General features: G+C 36.0%; 1 pseudogene; it reads right to left on the bottom strand.

Annotated features, from left to right (window-relative positions):
• Nucleotides 1–462: 462 nt before the first annotated feature.
• LOC113305729 lies at nucleotides 463–16104 on the bottom strand (annotated as a pseudogene).
• Between the last annotated feature and the right edge of the window lie 745 nt (nucleotides 16105–16849).

The following is a 16849-nucleotide window of genomic DNA, read 5'->3' as shown; positions in this document are numbered from 1 at the left end:
ACACAAGAAAGACGAGATTTTCCGATCGGTCTAGAGGACTGACTATTAGTCGTTAAACATCAGAATATAGGTTTGTGTAAAATCCAAGTCAAAAGTCCTTTTTGGCAACTTGCACCAATTCTACCGACGGTGTCGGTCATCAATAATTGTGTTCGTGGGAGGTGGTTGAGATATGCGTACTCTCTGACTGATGTACTCGCGGAAGATATTCTTTGTATGCCCCAAATAGATTTTGTGCCGCAAACAAACAATAGAATATTGTTTACCCCATCAAACAGTAGCCTAAGAAGCCCATTCTTTTTGGTTTTTTCTCTTTTCCATTTCTATAATGCGGTATCCCCATCCTTCCCTGCTATTTTTTCACTCGAGTGTTTTACTTTTATTTTTTTCTTTTAGCACCAAAAGTAAGAATTAGAATGAATGGGAGAGAGCTTGCCGACTGCAAAAGAAACTCAAACTACATAATGCACCAAAAAGGAAAAAAGCTTATGTTAAACATCGAGAGAGACAAGAAATTCCTTAAATTTAGGGAGCCTAAATAATAAAAGTGACAGCTTGTCCCAAAGGGTAATGTTACACTTCCTAATTGGGAGTCGGAAGAAAGAAAAAAAAAACTGATACAAGTTTTATTTGTTCCCAAGGGATTTGTATCTCTTTTACATACTTTAGCACCACAGTAAGGCATCAAATTGTCAGTTGAAGTATTTCTTGAACAGTGCTTTCGAGATGGTGAGGGCATGTCCTTGGGCCTTTACAGGATACAGCTCTGTCCCTGATTGCCATTTGTTTGAATAAGAAATCCATTCTGTCCTCCATTCTTCCAGCTTAAAATTCTGGTTTGCATTCAAACTTTTTAACAAACGGCAAAAGTATGTGGAGGCTCTTGGCAGATAGTAACCTTCCAGCAATCCGCTCCAAAATTTATTTGCTGATATTACAGACTTTTATATATTAGGATCCACATATGATAATAACAAAGACTTCATCAATAGGATGATAATGGGATAGGCAATCTCTCGTTTGAGGAAGTAGTTAGTAATAGCTTACCGTAATCGTGAAGTTTGCTCTGATTGTTTTTTGTGTTATCATACCACATGGTCACTTGTGTTCTGGCGTTCCATTCATACTAAAAAGAGAAGAAAATAAATTCTGACATCTAATCATTTACGAAGGAAAATATATGTAAGTAAAGATAGTGGATGGATGATTGATTCCAACCTGTCGCATCTCGCTGGGAGTGGTTGCAAGTTTTTTAGCACTCTCCAGCCAAGTTCCTAAAAGAAAATTATCATCAGAAGCTAAAAGCATATCAATATCCATGATGAGTTCAGCAAACTTTTCACTAGCGGAACTCAATGCTTTGGCATTCTTGTGTTTGAAAGCTGTCAATGAATCCAAATAAACTTGGTTTGCTAGTTTCGATAGTACTTGCCGAGTAAGGTCGACCAAGTCATATCTGCCATCATAAAAAAAAACTTCAAAATCAGAGTCGATGATGAAATCTTACAGGAGTATCTACGACAAAATCTTACTCTAAAAAACATCAAAAAAATCTTAAGCTAGAAAACATCGACAATGATAACTTAAGGTAAATGTTGTTCAGGGTGAATTTACAATTTGTTTACTAGTTTTGATAGTATATGCTGAGTGAGGTCAACCAAATCACAACTGCCACCATAAATATGCATTAATATTAAAGGTAACCAATGGTCAGGTGAATCTCAAGGTAAACATTTTTAAGGGTGAATCTTAACTTGAGTAATGTTCTCTATAATATATACTTCTGATATGTATGAATTGTAATAAGAGTAATCTAGAATAGATTTTACCTATATGTGAGACTTCCTGCAAGACTGCTTCCTGCATCAATGAATAGCTGCAAGGCATGAATGACCTCCTCAGTTGAATACCATAAATGTGGCTGAGGCAAGACAGAGTTTGTTTCTGCAAAGGAGAATCTAAACGTTGTTTCCTGTCTTAAGTGATGCTGTGTGTTTCTTTTGGACATATTAGAACCAGAGTCCCGTGATGGATCCCAATCTGGAAATTCAACTATGTAATCTTTGTTATGGTCCTGCAAACAAATTGAAGTAGAAGGAATAAAGTGTAATTTATCAGATTATACATTTGCATGGAAATACAAATATCCATTACAGCTCATTCTTTTCTTTTTTTTTGAAGCATATTACAGCTCATTCTGATCATAGCTCCACTTGGAAAAGATGTACATTTCTACCATTAAATATTTTAAACGCAGTGCACGACATTCAATACCTTCGCTTTCCTAATTCAGGCTAAAATACAGTCCTGTGCCAACAAAAGTACGTGAAGCAAAGGAAATGAAAGGCTTTAACGAGAGAATTGATCTTTCGTTTTATGATCCTTACACTCTTTCCTTGACAAAGAAAATATGAGCAGAAAAAAGTAAAGAGATTCAAAACATACTGCAATTGTATATTGTTCGATAAAGTATTTCCCAAGCTGCCTCCATCTGATGAATTTCTTTACCATAACGTCGACGAGAATATGATTTCAGCCATTCCTACAACACAAATGAGGAAGTTAAGCATCGGCTGAAATAATATATGACAAACACAGTTTCTGACACTGTCAATGTCTTATCAACGCGTGAACAGTAGCATCACAAAACGTGCAAACAAAGAATATGATGCAACGTTCAGTGTTGAAGTAGTGCAATCAGTTCCCTTAAAACTTAATTTGCCAGAGAGAGAGAGAGAGATCGGCGCTAAATAGAGTAGTTAGGGACTCTTTAACAGGGTACAACAAACTCACCTAACTGACACAATTTCACCATTCAACTTTGGTTTGCAAGTTCTATAAGCAATTAACAATTAAATTAGCTAATTAGAATTGAGACGTGAGATACGGGGGCTAAAGTAGGAGACTGGAGAGGAGTCTGTTGCATAAAAGCCAGAACCTGGAACTTTGTACTTCTTGTATTGCTTGATGTCTCAAATTTCTTTTCTTATGTGGATTGCCTTTATTGTTTGCTTAGTGTTAGACTAGCTAAAAGGTAAAACACTACACAATTTACAACAGCTTTAAAAAAAAATACATGGGCTATATAACTGGTGTAAGAGCAGTTGAACTTTAAAGTGCTTCAATTACCTTCAGTTGAACTTTTTCACTACGAAATGCCATTTCCGACATCAACTCATAGACGACTGGATTCTGTTCTATCCCTTCCATGCACATTCCTACACCAACCTGATAGAGCAAAGGAGTGTGAAATCCTAGGTAGCTTTACGCATAATAGCAAGATGGAAAATTGATGTAGTAGAAGGCAGGCTTTTCTGTGCTATATATATATTGATGAACACAGTGTATCTGATTTTTGTATTCAGATGACCTATACACCTCTATGTAGGTATAGAAATTAAAAAAAGATCTATAACGGTTGTTAATAGCACTTTATAAAGCATGTTACCATAGTTGAATTTTGGCTGATACGAGCATCAACTGGGCCAGTAGAAACTGCATCCAGTATACCATACATCTCAATATTGCCACCAAAGTTATGTAACATACACCTGCACACATGTAACTGATGATCCAATTATTGTGTGGTTCAATAATGCCTGATCAGAACCAAATAATTAAAAGTATTGAACTCGAAAGATATATAAAGCCATCACACTGCAACCATCCTCTCGCACTGGGGGGAAAAAAGGAAAGAAAGCGGGTGAAAATCGCTATATATATACAACTAACAGTTACCATATATATGGAGTCCCATAAAACTGAGAAGACTTCTTCCAGATAGGTTTGACCTCAGCAAATAGATCAAGAACTATCATCTTTCCAAATGGAACAGAATGGAGAAGCGCCTGTCAAATAAAAACGAATAAGTGAACAAAATCAACTTGTAAGACAGTAACAATCTGAGCATCATTACCATCAGATAAAACAGAAATAAACAAAAAACATCAAGGAGAAATATGAACATGCAATTACAAGAAGATGTGTACTGTGATACTACTGCTGCATAAGGTGAATTTCAAGCGAGAACTGAAATCTTATAAAGGAGTTTTTATTCTTTAAGTATAATATGTTTACATAATATATATGAAACAGAAGACACAACACTGCTATTGATCTGCTGATAGGATGTGATATAAGTGCGCAACTAGGAACCTAAACAATAGCAGCCAAGGAGTTTTACAATGTCATAAATTGAGCACTAGCATAATGAAACATCAAGAAATATTTAAAAAACAAAAACTATATGAGTTAAGCTGGTAAAATAAGTACTTACTCTCATCTGTGCTGGATGCCAGAAGGCAGAGTCTGACGAGAATAACCACCCCTGCACATCGACAAAATAATCAAATAAAATGTCTTTCGAATGAAGTGTTAAATGAAGTATATCTGTGTCGAAGAGAGTGGTTCCAACGCCTCACAAGGAAGAAAACAATTGAAGTTAATACAATCATTAAAGTCTAAAGATTATAGGAAGTGTTCAATTAACTTAACCAAGAAAATTTAGACACTTTTATCAAAAGAAACGGTTACTAAAAGGATGTGGAGAAGCAGTATCAACATTAAGTAGTTAGAAGTTCACAACATATCCTTGATCAAATCATTTGAAGCTCTACTGAAAACCAGGTAACACCTTGATGTTAGCATTTTGAATAAAATGATAAATATAAAGATCCCACAACCAGAACCTCTCTCTTTCCCACTTTCCTACTTCACTATTATAATGTGACCTAATAAACAACCACCACCATCACAACGGATAACATCATCATTATAACCCCACCAGCACCTTAATTGTTTAAGATTTAAGTATGAAGAAAAAATCGATCTTAGCAAAGTCCTATAAGTGAGCTCAACTGCGAAGAGTGAATAATATACCTGCATTAGCCAAACAGCATCTTTATTCCCCTTCGACATCGCCTTGTAAACGGCTGCTCCAAGTTGAGAGATATATTTTGGATCATTTGTAGGTGGTAAATTTTCATTGAATGTATCACTGGCTTCATCATCATAGTAACAAAATTTAGAGCGGCGTGGATCATTCTGGTAATTCATATAATCGTTCTTAGTGAAACACCTTTGGTTGGATGGCTTCGTCATAAAGTAATTACCCACACAGACTTGCCAAAGTATATTATCAAGGACAACAGTGTCCAGAGGATACAAAGACTATTGCAAACCTAAGCAAGAGACTTGCACAAGAATTCACCATAATTTGAAGATTAACATAAGTTCATTCTAGAACTTGAGCTGTAAAGCAATGCATCCGTGCTCTCCACAATATTCTCAATGCTAAATTGATTATAACAAGGTCTCAGAAGAAAAAACACATTATACAAGAAATCTGATGGATATGTAGCTTTATGGTACGACTCCAGCCTAGATATGTCAAAATTGTCTACTATAGTATTTTGTCGACTTGGGTCCATTAAACATTATTATTAAGTTTGGGACAAGTTCTAATACATCAAATATATAAGGAGTCAATTCTAAAGCGTTAACCTAGTTGCTTCTATAAAATGAGTACCACACTTGGTAACAAATTCATTTAAAGATGCTGTCAGATGCTTTATTTTGGGCATGCAGTTGTCAAGAAATGTCAAACCGTCACTTTACGAATAAATTTGGTAAATGCTTCTATCATTATGTCCAGATTTTTCAACAAAAAAATGAAATTTGGTAATATACAAGCATTGGTCTAGAATTAGCTGGCCATGTAGCAGCTAACTACATAATGGGAAATTACACGGTAAATTCAAACAACATAGTGGGACTCTGATCAAAAGATTATTGCTTTCTTTGAAGGCTCTGGGTTGGTAAAAAAAGGCAGGTACCAACCTATATTAATTTTAATACATGCTACATTCATTGGTTAGATCACATGTATACTTCCGCTTTGTTGAAATAAGAAATTACCAGCTGTAGATTTCAGTTATATCTCCATATTCTGCGAAATAGACAAATAAGAAAAATAAATGGTTATGAACAAGTACTTATAAGTTGATAACTTCGGGTGCATTCACCCAAAAGTTGTGAAGGCAAACATCATACAGAAGTATAATTGAAATAAAGAAACAATATTCTGAAGTTTCAACTAGCACGCCTTGTAAACTTCAGCACTGCTGAAACATACATTCAGTTCTATATAAACCCGTATTAGTCGTGATAATAAAAATTGTCCTACACGTTTGTTTTGAAGATAGTATCTTTCATCTGACCGAGCCAACAGAATATGAACTCTAAATCTGTAATACGTTCATTTGTAGTTTGGGTACCAAAAATATCCCAAGACACTTTGCAGACCGTGAACACTGCTCAGGCAGGGACATCCTCTATCAGGAGCTCATAGATGTGGCCCAGACAGAACACATAATCTTCCTGAGCAATGCAGAACAATTAATCCCAGAACCATATACTACTGGTTCGGACTCTGATATCCGAAGCAAGAGGAAAGGATCCCGCTGGGACATAGCAAATGACAAGTCCAAGTTAATCCAAGTATCATTAGCCCCGTTTGGGTACAAAGGATGAGTAGGTGAGATCCTACTTTTTTACTTTTGTTTGAATTTGAAAACAATACTTAACATGTCAACTAAAGGATGTGTGGGAGCTACCACTACAGAATACAAAAGATATGATGTACTTGGAGCTCATCATAAAAGAAGAGGTTAAAAGTCAGTAGCTAGTCCTGGACTCTAGCAAAGGAGACTAAGAATCCCAATGTTACGAATTAAATACAAAGACAGCATACATAGGTGATGAAGATTCCTCAGTTTCACTACACTACACCAACTACTAAAATCTTCACTTTGGTTGAACTATTTTTTGAAGGTTGCTTACCCTCCCACCCCATTATCATATAACTCCAAACAAATAAGGTGATGATTCAGTACTCGGGAGATTGCCTACATATGTGATAGGCCAAAACTCACAAAGGTTATCATGTTAAGTGACTAAGTCTGTTTCATATATCAATGTGCTTCCCTTTTCGTTATTACATGGTTCCAGGATTTAGATAACTGGAGGTTGATGACAAATTCGCTTCATGAATACTTTGGCTTCTAAGAGGTGTATATGTAAAATTTATTTCAAGTGAGTGTTATGGATTAAGACACGCGTATACAAGTAGTTTAAGTTTAATCGACCATGACGAGACCTACAAGACTGTCAAGACCTACGTGATGATAAATTATAGAAGATATTAACTACTGATTTGCAATGATGGCAATAAATGTTACCAAGAAATCGATGCAAACCTTTGATTTGTTGCTTGATAAAAGCTTCGCCAATTTGAACAAATAGCGGATCAGACGCGTCCAAAAGAAATGTGCAGCACCACCGACGATCACCATTAACAGTATTCCTATTACGTTAAGAAATCAAGAATGGCCATAATCATGAAGATGGAAAAATATCTAATTTAAGCAATGACATTGACAATTAGAAACATAAGGAAAAACAAAACATTTTTAATTCATCATAAACAAACCATGAATCGAACCTTGTTTATGCATTAAATCCCCAACTTAATGAGCAAGAAACTGTACTAAAGTAAATAATTTCTATTAGACATAAAATAGGATCTTAAGGGTAAAAGGAAAAGAAAAGACACAACTCCAAAGTAAATCCCAAGAGAACGCATCACATTTTATTGTAAGAAAACAAAAATACGAGTAAACTTTTCCAAGGGGTGTCTGAGGCCAAGTTATCTCTCCTTCCTCAGCTAGTATATGATAGCATCCGTAGTACCGTATCTTCCCATAATGACTACGAAGTAGTAATGTAAAAAGGTGGATTAGTGCTCATAGATGATGAAAACCAGTCTACTGGAGTACCCTAACACCTAAAAGTCTTGTATCCTCAAGCCGATGTTCAGTTGGACTCTCCATGCGTACTAGGGAGATTGTAAAGAGAGTTTACAGTGGTCTTGCTTTTTCTTACCAATGAACTAGATAATTTTCTACCTGAATAGATTTCTCAATCTGAAGAAGCCTGATATAAACTTGTAACTCAGAATGACCAAAAAAGGAAATATCAAATATGTAAAAGAACAACTCCAAGTTAACATAAAGTAGACAAAATACAACCTAACTCTGCAGATAAATATGATGGTGCAGGTAAAACATTTCATCTTGCAATCGAAGCATATAACCATTGATGCAACTGGGAACTGGCTATGGTAAATCATGAGTATTCAGTTTCCTTTCCTGCTGTGGTTCACTAATTAAGAATGTCCCAGACTCCCAGTACAAACAAGAAGAGAAAGAAAGAGAGAGGAGGAGAAAGAAATATGGAGACAGTGTGAAAACTAAACCCCTTCCATTTAACAGCACTTGTAAGATTTCGACAATGTAGGGATGCTGCTCTATGAATTTTAAACAGAACATCTCAAAGTAGCAGCAAACATTATTGATGGGACAAAAACAAAGAGAAAAAGAAAAGATGGATGACATACCAGTCCCCGAGTCTAGTAATATTGGCTGAAGGAAATACCTTTTTTACTGCTGCTGGAACATTCCCAGAGAAAGATGGTAGTACTGGAAAATCACGAGCAAGTCCATATGGAGAATTACTTAGAGATTGTGATCAAATAAGCATGAAAAAAGACTAAATATGAAATCTAAGACTCCTCCAAACTTCAAAATTGATAAACAAACGCGTCCAACCATAACCTTGATATCAATTTTACAACATCAACAGTGCCATTCAGAGTAGCATTTATCTTCACATAAGCATTGCTATGGTTTCTTCACAGCAAACATATAGTCCTGCATGTGTTTTCCACTTTATAATAATCACAACTCCAAACATCATAGCTTTTACATATTTATATCATACTACTACATGTCAATTTTTTTAATCGTATTGATTGCCTTCCATAACTGAGGCCAAACAAGATTTTTTTGTATTGGTCAGAAATTATAACGCGTGCTCTCAAGTTCACCACTTGCTTTGGACTTCGTTTTACGTGATATGGTGATTTAGAAATCAAGCTTGGTTTGAAGATACAAAAAGTCCTCTCACCCAAGCTATGTAGGTAAGATCACCCATCTGATCTGGTGGGTTGGTTAAAGGCTCCGCCGGCAAGGAGTTACCTGGCCTACCCATACTTCGCTCTTTAAGGGAAGTGCTAAGGTGCAGAAGGACAACTCGGTAAAAGTCAGTATGGTGGCATCCTCCAATAATTGGTGGGTTAAGGTGAACACTGACGGGTGTTCTTTATGGATCCTTGGTAAGGTGGGTGGTGACACAGTTTTCTGGAACTACTCTGGCTTAGTCACGGGAGCTTTTTCAATTCATTTTGGCTAAAAGACTTCAGTTGTGGCAGAACTACTATCCATGCCACCGAACTAGCCTAAGCTTGTGATATAGTCGTATTTGGTTGGAGAGCGACTCAATGATAGTTATTAATGCACTGAAGGAGTCTGTTATACCCCATGGATGTGGCTGTCTGAGATTCATCTCGTCTACACAGGTCGCCTTTCTCATAATTTAAAAAGAATGCAATGGTTGTGCTGATACTTTACGCAAGTTTGGTGCCACCTTAAACACGGCTGTTTGGTGGTCTTTTCCTCCGCCTTTTCTGTGTGGTATCATGGGGCTATACCGTTCTGGTCTACCTAAACTTAGATATAAGGCTGGTTCCTATGGGCATGGCAAACTTGAGAGTTCACCATTTTTGCACCCACTATGGAGCTGGCAAACTGACAAACTGGCCTGACTAAGTGGCAAATTTGCCACTTAGCCGGGCCAGGTTAAGTTTCCACCGAGCGGTCGAGTCTCGACCGCTCGGTCAAGACTACACCGTTCAGTGTTTGAACACCGGTAGCGGCTTTTATAAGACCGGGCGGTCTAGTCTACACCGCTACGTAGAATCTGATCCAACGGCCATAATTCTTCCCCCTATAAATACCAAATTCCTCTTCCATTTTAACTCACACCTTCTTCCTATTTTCTTAGATTTTTCAATGGCTCAAAATATGTCTATGGCTCAATTCCTTTTTCTTTCATGTTTCTTTTCCTTTGTCTATTTGTTTTGCAACTACTCATTTTTAAGTAAAAAATCACTCTGGTCTGCTCTCTAGAGAAGGGAAGAAAAAAAAATTGTGAATGAAAACTGAAGGGAATGGTGGTATTTATAGGCAGTAGAGCACAGACCGAAGACGGACGAGTTTAAATCGCTAGCGGTGTAAACTAGACCGGGCGATCAAAATGAGACCGCTAGCGGTGTAGTCTCGACCGCTAGGTGGAGACTCGATCGCTTATCTTTTTTCCCATAGTGGCCCGGCCAGTTTGCCAGGCCAGCTGGGTTAGCCACCCCCCATAGGAACCGGCCTAAGTAGTTATCTTTGAACCTAATTGGAGGTCTAGGTTTATGTCTTCCATTTATTTGCTTATTGATAAATCGCTCCTCTAGTGGAATTTTTCACACAAAAACATTGACAATATAAAGGATACCCTAAGCTGTGCCCAGTAAGCTCATTATTATAATATTGGACCAGCAGATTAGGAACCAATCTTGGACAACAAATCTATTGTTGTGATTACAATTACGAATCATGATGCAGACAGATAAAGAGTATAAAAACCTAGGTTTTTACCTTAAAGTCAAGTATGGCTTGTTAATAAAGATGATAACATGTAACTTGGCAGTGCATTTATAAAATTTTAATTCACTGCAAACAATGGAGAATGCTAAGGCATAATAATAGCAAGACATAGGAAATGGCCTAGTTAGTTCAACCATGTCATAAATTAAATGCATGAATGATACGACTGTGTGATATATAAAATTCAATAATGATGTATACCAAAGCATACCAGGAGTCATGCCCAACTCTATCATCCTTGACAAAATAACTTTCTGAAGAACCAATTGTTGATCTAACTAACTCTGCGGAAGAGGCCCACCCCATCTGTGGAAGCAGAAACGTAGGATTGTAAGTAAATGAAAATTTCAAAAAACTGACCAACGATCAAGAATAAATGTTTACTTGCTGGACTTGCTCATTATTTGCATACCCCACATTTTTCTTTTCTTAGTAAAAATAGACTTGAGGGGTATGTTTGAAGTTTTAATGAAACTTAATTACTACTATTTTGAAGCATGAGACTTAACTAGTACTTTCTTGAGCATAAATCCAAAACTAGAAAACATATATCGAAATCTTATATATAAGGAAGCTTCTAACGATTGCCCTCAACCTGGAGGGTGGAAAATTAAAGATGACCATGATCTGCTTCAAATTAAACTGATTTGCCCTGACTGATCTGCTTTAATACTTCTGGAACATGTAGGTCGTGAAACTTCACACCATTCCAAAATGCAGGCTCAGATGCATGTCTCTGAGGTTGTTCCTAGTGTACCCAGTGTTTCAAATTACATGCCCATAGAATCAGTTTGATAGTTCAGCTGCTAAAATTAACAGCTCTTTCAAATGAAGAATTACCAATCATGCAACTGACCCGACAATGTCTCAAATTAAAACAAACTGTTTCTTGGTTTCTTTAGTCAGCAATTCCAGCAAGCTAGTCATTGCCAAGACAGGTATAAATACCAGATCACATAATGAGGCATCCTTGCAAACATGAGAAATGTCAAAAATAATACTGTTCAGTATATTCTTTATCACCACAAATTTGAATTCAATCAGGGAGCAAAACGCCTCCCACCATCATAAAAGTGATAGACACAGTCTGCAGGATTTCACTTGTCTACTTCAAAAAAAAACTTTTGGAACTGCAAAAACCTATTAAGATTGTGGAACATAAACCTTGCAATCACTAAGAAATGTAAATTCAAGACTTGACTAGCAAAGCGTGAGAGACAAGGTTGTAGCCCAAGCATACAAGACTCTGAGCACTGTATAAAGCTCCAAATTATCCCACCAAATATTATGTTGCTCAACAATTTCGTCGCCAATCCCCGATTTTGAAAAGATCGTACAGGTGCAAAGACACGGAATTTTAAAACTTAAGTCTTTAGTAATCAATCAAAGTTCAATCCCTGATTTTGAGATCAATATAACATCTTATATCCGTGCGCATATATACTGGTACTGGTAATTCTTATCTCATAATGCCGTGACCACTAATTAAAATCCAATAACCAAAAGCAAACCTGATAAACCAGAAGACAGTATGAACAGTTGGGTAGGCATTTCCTTATAAACATAAATGTGTTGAGTGAATAGCTATGACATCCCCAATGCCACAATTTAAAGTTAATACAGCAAACAAAAGAGATTTTCTTCCTTTTTGAACAAAACAACGGAAAGGGCAGATAAGTTTAAGTCTTTAAGAAAATATTATTCAGTCATTAATCTTATCACGTTTCACCTACCCATGTAAATTGGCCATGCGAGCCCAAGCAAGAAAGGCTGGTCCTCCAAAGAAGTCACTCAAATCACTGTTACTAAGATTAAAACCCTGCAACCGAAATTAAGAAAAGAAAACATCAGACTCCTTTACTTAACGATATATAAAAAATTCGAATCCACATGTACATAACCAAGATAGATATTAAGGCATCAAGGTGAACTAAAACGGGAAGGCTTAGACATTCCAATCTCACAGAGATTTGGACACACAGGAAGCAATCATACATAAGACTGGATGTAATGACAATTGAAACACACAGGCTGACAGGAAAAAGAAGAAAAAATTAACGCAAAAGATGCCACAATGAAAAGAAAAAAAAGTGCCTGAATAAAGGTAACACTTGTATTTGATGAAATTAACAATCAAAAATAGAAATACGCCTCTATATGGTTGAATTACGTAAAATACTGTGAAAACGTGAAACAGACTTTTCAAGGAAATATCAACAAACCTAACATCCTTAGATGACCAAAGATGAAATGTTACAAATTCATATGCAAGAAGGTACAAAAATAATAGTCTCTCCAACCCTTAATGTGGTATAATTTGCACTTTTGCAGAAGGTTGTTAGAGAAGCTATACATATCAAGGTGTTCCTTTACTGTACGTTTAATTTATTTCTTATAGCTATAAATCTATTATTCAAAGGCTCGAGTGTTTCCTTAGCTGGCTGAACTGAAATATCTGGTCTAGATTTGTTGGTTAGTCAATCAATTACTTTAAATGTGTTGAGGACTATAATTTCAAATCCAGAATTGAAAAACTAGCAATAAGAAATAATATGGTGAGTACATCTAGTACCTTGAAAACTTTTTTCCAAATGCTTTCTTGACCTGTGAATGCCAAAGGCAAGTTAATCCCTTGAAGAGCCATCCAATCTATTTCTTTCTCCCACCTTTTCCAGTCCCACCACACATAAGAATCTGTAGAAGATAACCAGGCATAAAATTAATTTTGTGTATGTTTAAAATATTTCAACCTCATGGAAAAGGGAAGGTTTCTGAAAGTTTTACAACAGTAACGGAATGTGAAAGCATTTTAACAAAATGAAACTAAATTAAATAATTGAAATATTGAAAAACATAGTATATTAATTATGTGGACAATGTTAGTTATGTGTAAAACAAACTACAAAAAAAAAATCAGATAAAAACGTAGCATATTTCTTACAGCTTGAGGTAACAACATTTTGGTAATAATTCCACGGGACTGGACGCCTAACCAACACTCCTTGGTCCTTTACAGGTTGTAGTGATCCTGGCTTTGGGACAGAAGCTATCTGAATGCCTCCAGTTTTGTCCCACGAAATATGAGCACCACACCAATACTTTAGGTACCAATGAAGGCCAGACGTAATTTCGACGGCGGTGGTGCCTTCTATCCTGGGGTGGAAAAGACAACTCTCAAAATGAAAATAAACCGTAAACTAGCATATTGCAACTATAGACACCAGCAATATCCCCGACTCTTTTGCCATATAGTTATCGACAAGACGAATCATTCCCTCCGTTTCAAAATAATAGGCTGGTTTCAAGTGCAAGGAGTGTAAAGAAATTGGAATCCTAGCACTCACAACACTGTTACTTTACCCATCTTAGAGTAGGGTTTGTTAATGATATTTATTTGGCATAGTTGTACAGCAAATAGAAAACTTCAGAGTTGAATGGTTAACTAAAGTAATCTTTAAATTCATGTTATAGTGAATCCAATACCTATATGTAGTCTAGCATTACACATAAACATCAAAACACTGTTTAATTTAAGCTGCGTACGTTATCTCTGATCCTCGCCTGCTACTAGCATTCGAGTTCTTAATATAGAAGCAACTAGATCCACCACAAACTTCCTGAATAACAGCAAATAAGCACTGTGAGTGACGATAAAGATAAACATATGTAGTGTGAGAGATTAACAGAACATTATTTGGAAATCTAAAATAACACTTGAGGGAATAACCCATTCAATTATAAACATATATGTACAGACTATATATTCTGTATCTGAGAATAGTGAAAGGTTCAAGCCTTTATAACAAATGTCAGGAATACTTTTTAAAATATAACATTCAGTAGAAAACCTCTAAAACACAACAGTTTCTTCCCATGCTAAATACTTCATGCATGGCTGCAAAACATCATATAACTTAATAGGTCCTTTTACATATTGAGGACCTATTAAGGAAACCCTGAGATTTGAGATGGCTGGTCTTGAATCTCAACTTGTTTGCTTACAAAATCTTGATTTTATTCCTGAGTATCGTATATGAAAAGCACTTTTAAAGTGATATACATTCACAAGTACTTCAGCGCAAAGAAAGAATTAAGAACTATGTTTTCTCTTGAGATTAAACTTTTCTAGCAATCTGAAACAAAAACAATATCTGTGAAAGGCTATCAAAGACAGATGCGAAGGAAAGTCTTCAATCGATAAGACCAACATACAACAATAATTAAACAGGAAATTTGTTGCCATGCAAATCTGATTATGAACTATCCCAATTTCTGATCCATGATATAAAACAATGTCTAGTAGTTCACACCAAACAAATAAACCAATATCAACGGACTAACACCTGCTTAGCTAAAAATCATCGTGCAAATACAGATCACGAAGATCTTAAACTTGCCCACACATCTCCATTATCGACCTCAGGATTTCAGAACAAAAATGACGGATAAAAGCATGACAGGTGATATTCTTGTGACTGGGATAATTCCCCATTAACGAGAACCATAAGAATTAACATCTGCCTAGGTAAAAGATACCCAAAATGTAGCCAACTGTGTTATGTAGTGCGACCTCCATATATCCCCCAACAGATTCTTGTAGTGTCATATCATTACTTATGTTTATGAAATTCTCAATTGGCAACCCTGAGGAACATGGAAGTTCAAAATGACATGGTGACTTACCACTTAACGCAGTGCTTTTGTTAAAAAGAGGCTGAGTTAAGAAGTAGATAGAGCTCCACTGTTAGCAACTTCTGGCTTAATAAGCATCACTCATGGATACCTAAATTTAATCACTATCAACTCAATATAAAAAATACACTCAGAAACATCCATAAGACTATGTAAAGCCAAGTATTCTGCAAAATAAATCAATCAAACAAAAAAATGATCTTAACAAGAGAACCCCAGATAAGCAAACAGATGGATGCCCTAAAATAGCTTAAGACTGAACTACTGAGTATAAATTGATAGGATATAACTTCAACTGCAAATAACTGAATAAAAGCAAAGATATGAAACTAATTTAACAGTACCATGGAAACTAACTTAAAGTCAAAGCTAGAAACATGGGTTGGCAATAGTCTTCGAAGAACTCCCATAGCTGCTGCTTCTTGTACAGATGAAGAGGGTTTTTTATTGTAAAGTTTTCTTAATAGAACCCCCATCGATTCTTCTTGTTTCATTGCATTGGTTGATGTAACAAGACTAACGGAAAATGATAAGACAAGTAATGCAAGAAGAGGATTAGACATTTTGAAATTTTCTTTATGCATCTATATACTAGAATCGAACTGAATGAAGAGTGGAAGTGAAGGGCGAAAAGGAATTTATGGTTACTTCATGTTAATGGCGTTTGTTTTTGGGATTTTAGTTTTTCTTCTGTAGAATTAGAGTAGACCCGTTGAAATACAATCACTGTCACTGATTCATGGAGATAGATGGGATACCAACCTTTCTACTTCTAGAGATGGAATCTAATCAGTAGTAATTGGCAAAGGGTGCGCGGTTGGGGAAGGCCAACTTTAAAAAACCTTATAGGGTGTTTGGAAGGTACACTTAGAAGTAAAAAAGTAAAAAGTCAGTTTGACCATGTTATTTCTAAAGCAAAAAAAAGTTAACTTTTTGTGAAGTCAGCGCGTTTGGACATACATCTGTTTTTGACTTCTACTTCTCCAGAAGTAGAAGTCAGAAGCAAAACTACTTTGCTTCACAAAATATTGATTTTTCTGCTTCTATAAGTCGAAAAATAGCTTCTGAATGTATATCCAAACACACTTCAGGTATCCAAACACACTATTAGTAAATTGTAGGTAGATCCATAGACACTCTTATATACATATTATCTCACATGATTTGGACCATTCATATTATCTCACATGATTTGCGCCATTTTTTTCATAAAATTCAAACGACATTGAATCGTGCGTAAATATTTTAATGATATGTTCCTCTCATAAAAATCTACTTTTCAACCAAAATCAAGTATAATCCTAGTCGTATAACACCATCATCTACCACTTTGAAAATTGGTCATTGAGAATTGACGATTGAATTAAGATTGGTAGATGGTGAGGTTTGGTATCTTGGATTGTGTTCGTTTTGTGTAGAAACATAGAATTTTATAACGTATCATCAAGATATTATCTTTAAATCCATTGTCGCTTGGGTTTAACGAGGAAAATGGCGTAAATCATGTGAGATAGTGTGTATAGTGGAGGTAAATATTAAAGAGGAGA

Source organism: Papaver somniferum, chromosome 8, assembly GCF_003573695.1.
Source record: "Papaver somniferum cultivar HN1 chromosome 8, ASM357369v1, whole genome shotgun sequence".
NCBI classification, from domain to species: domain Eukaryota; kingdom Viridiplantae; phylum Streptophyta; class Magnoliopsida; order Ranunculales; family Papaveraceae; genus Papaver; species Papaver somniferum.
The sequence above is the reverse complement of the archived record's forward strand: the minus strand, read 5'-3'. Positions and strand labels throughout refer to the sequence as shown.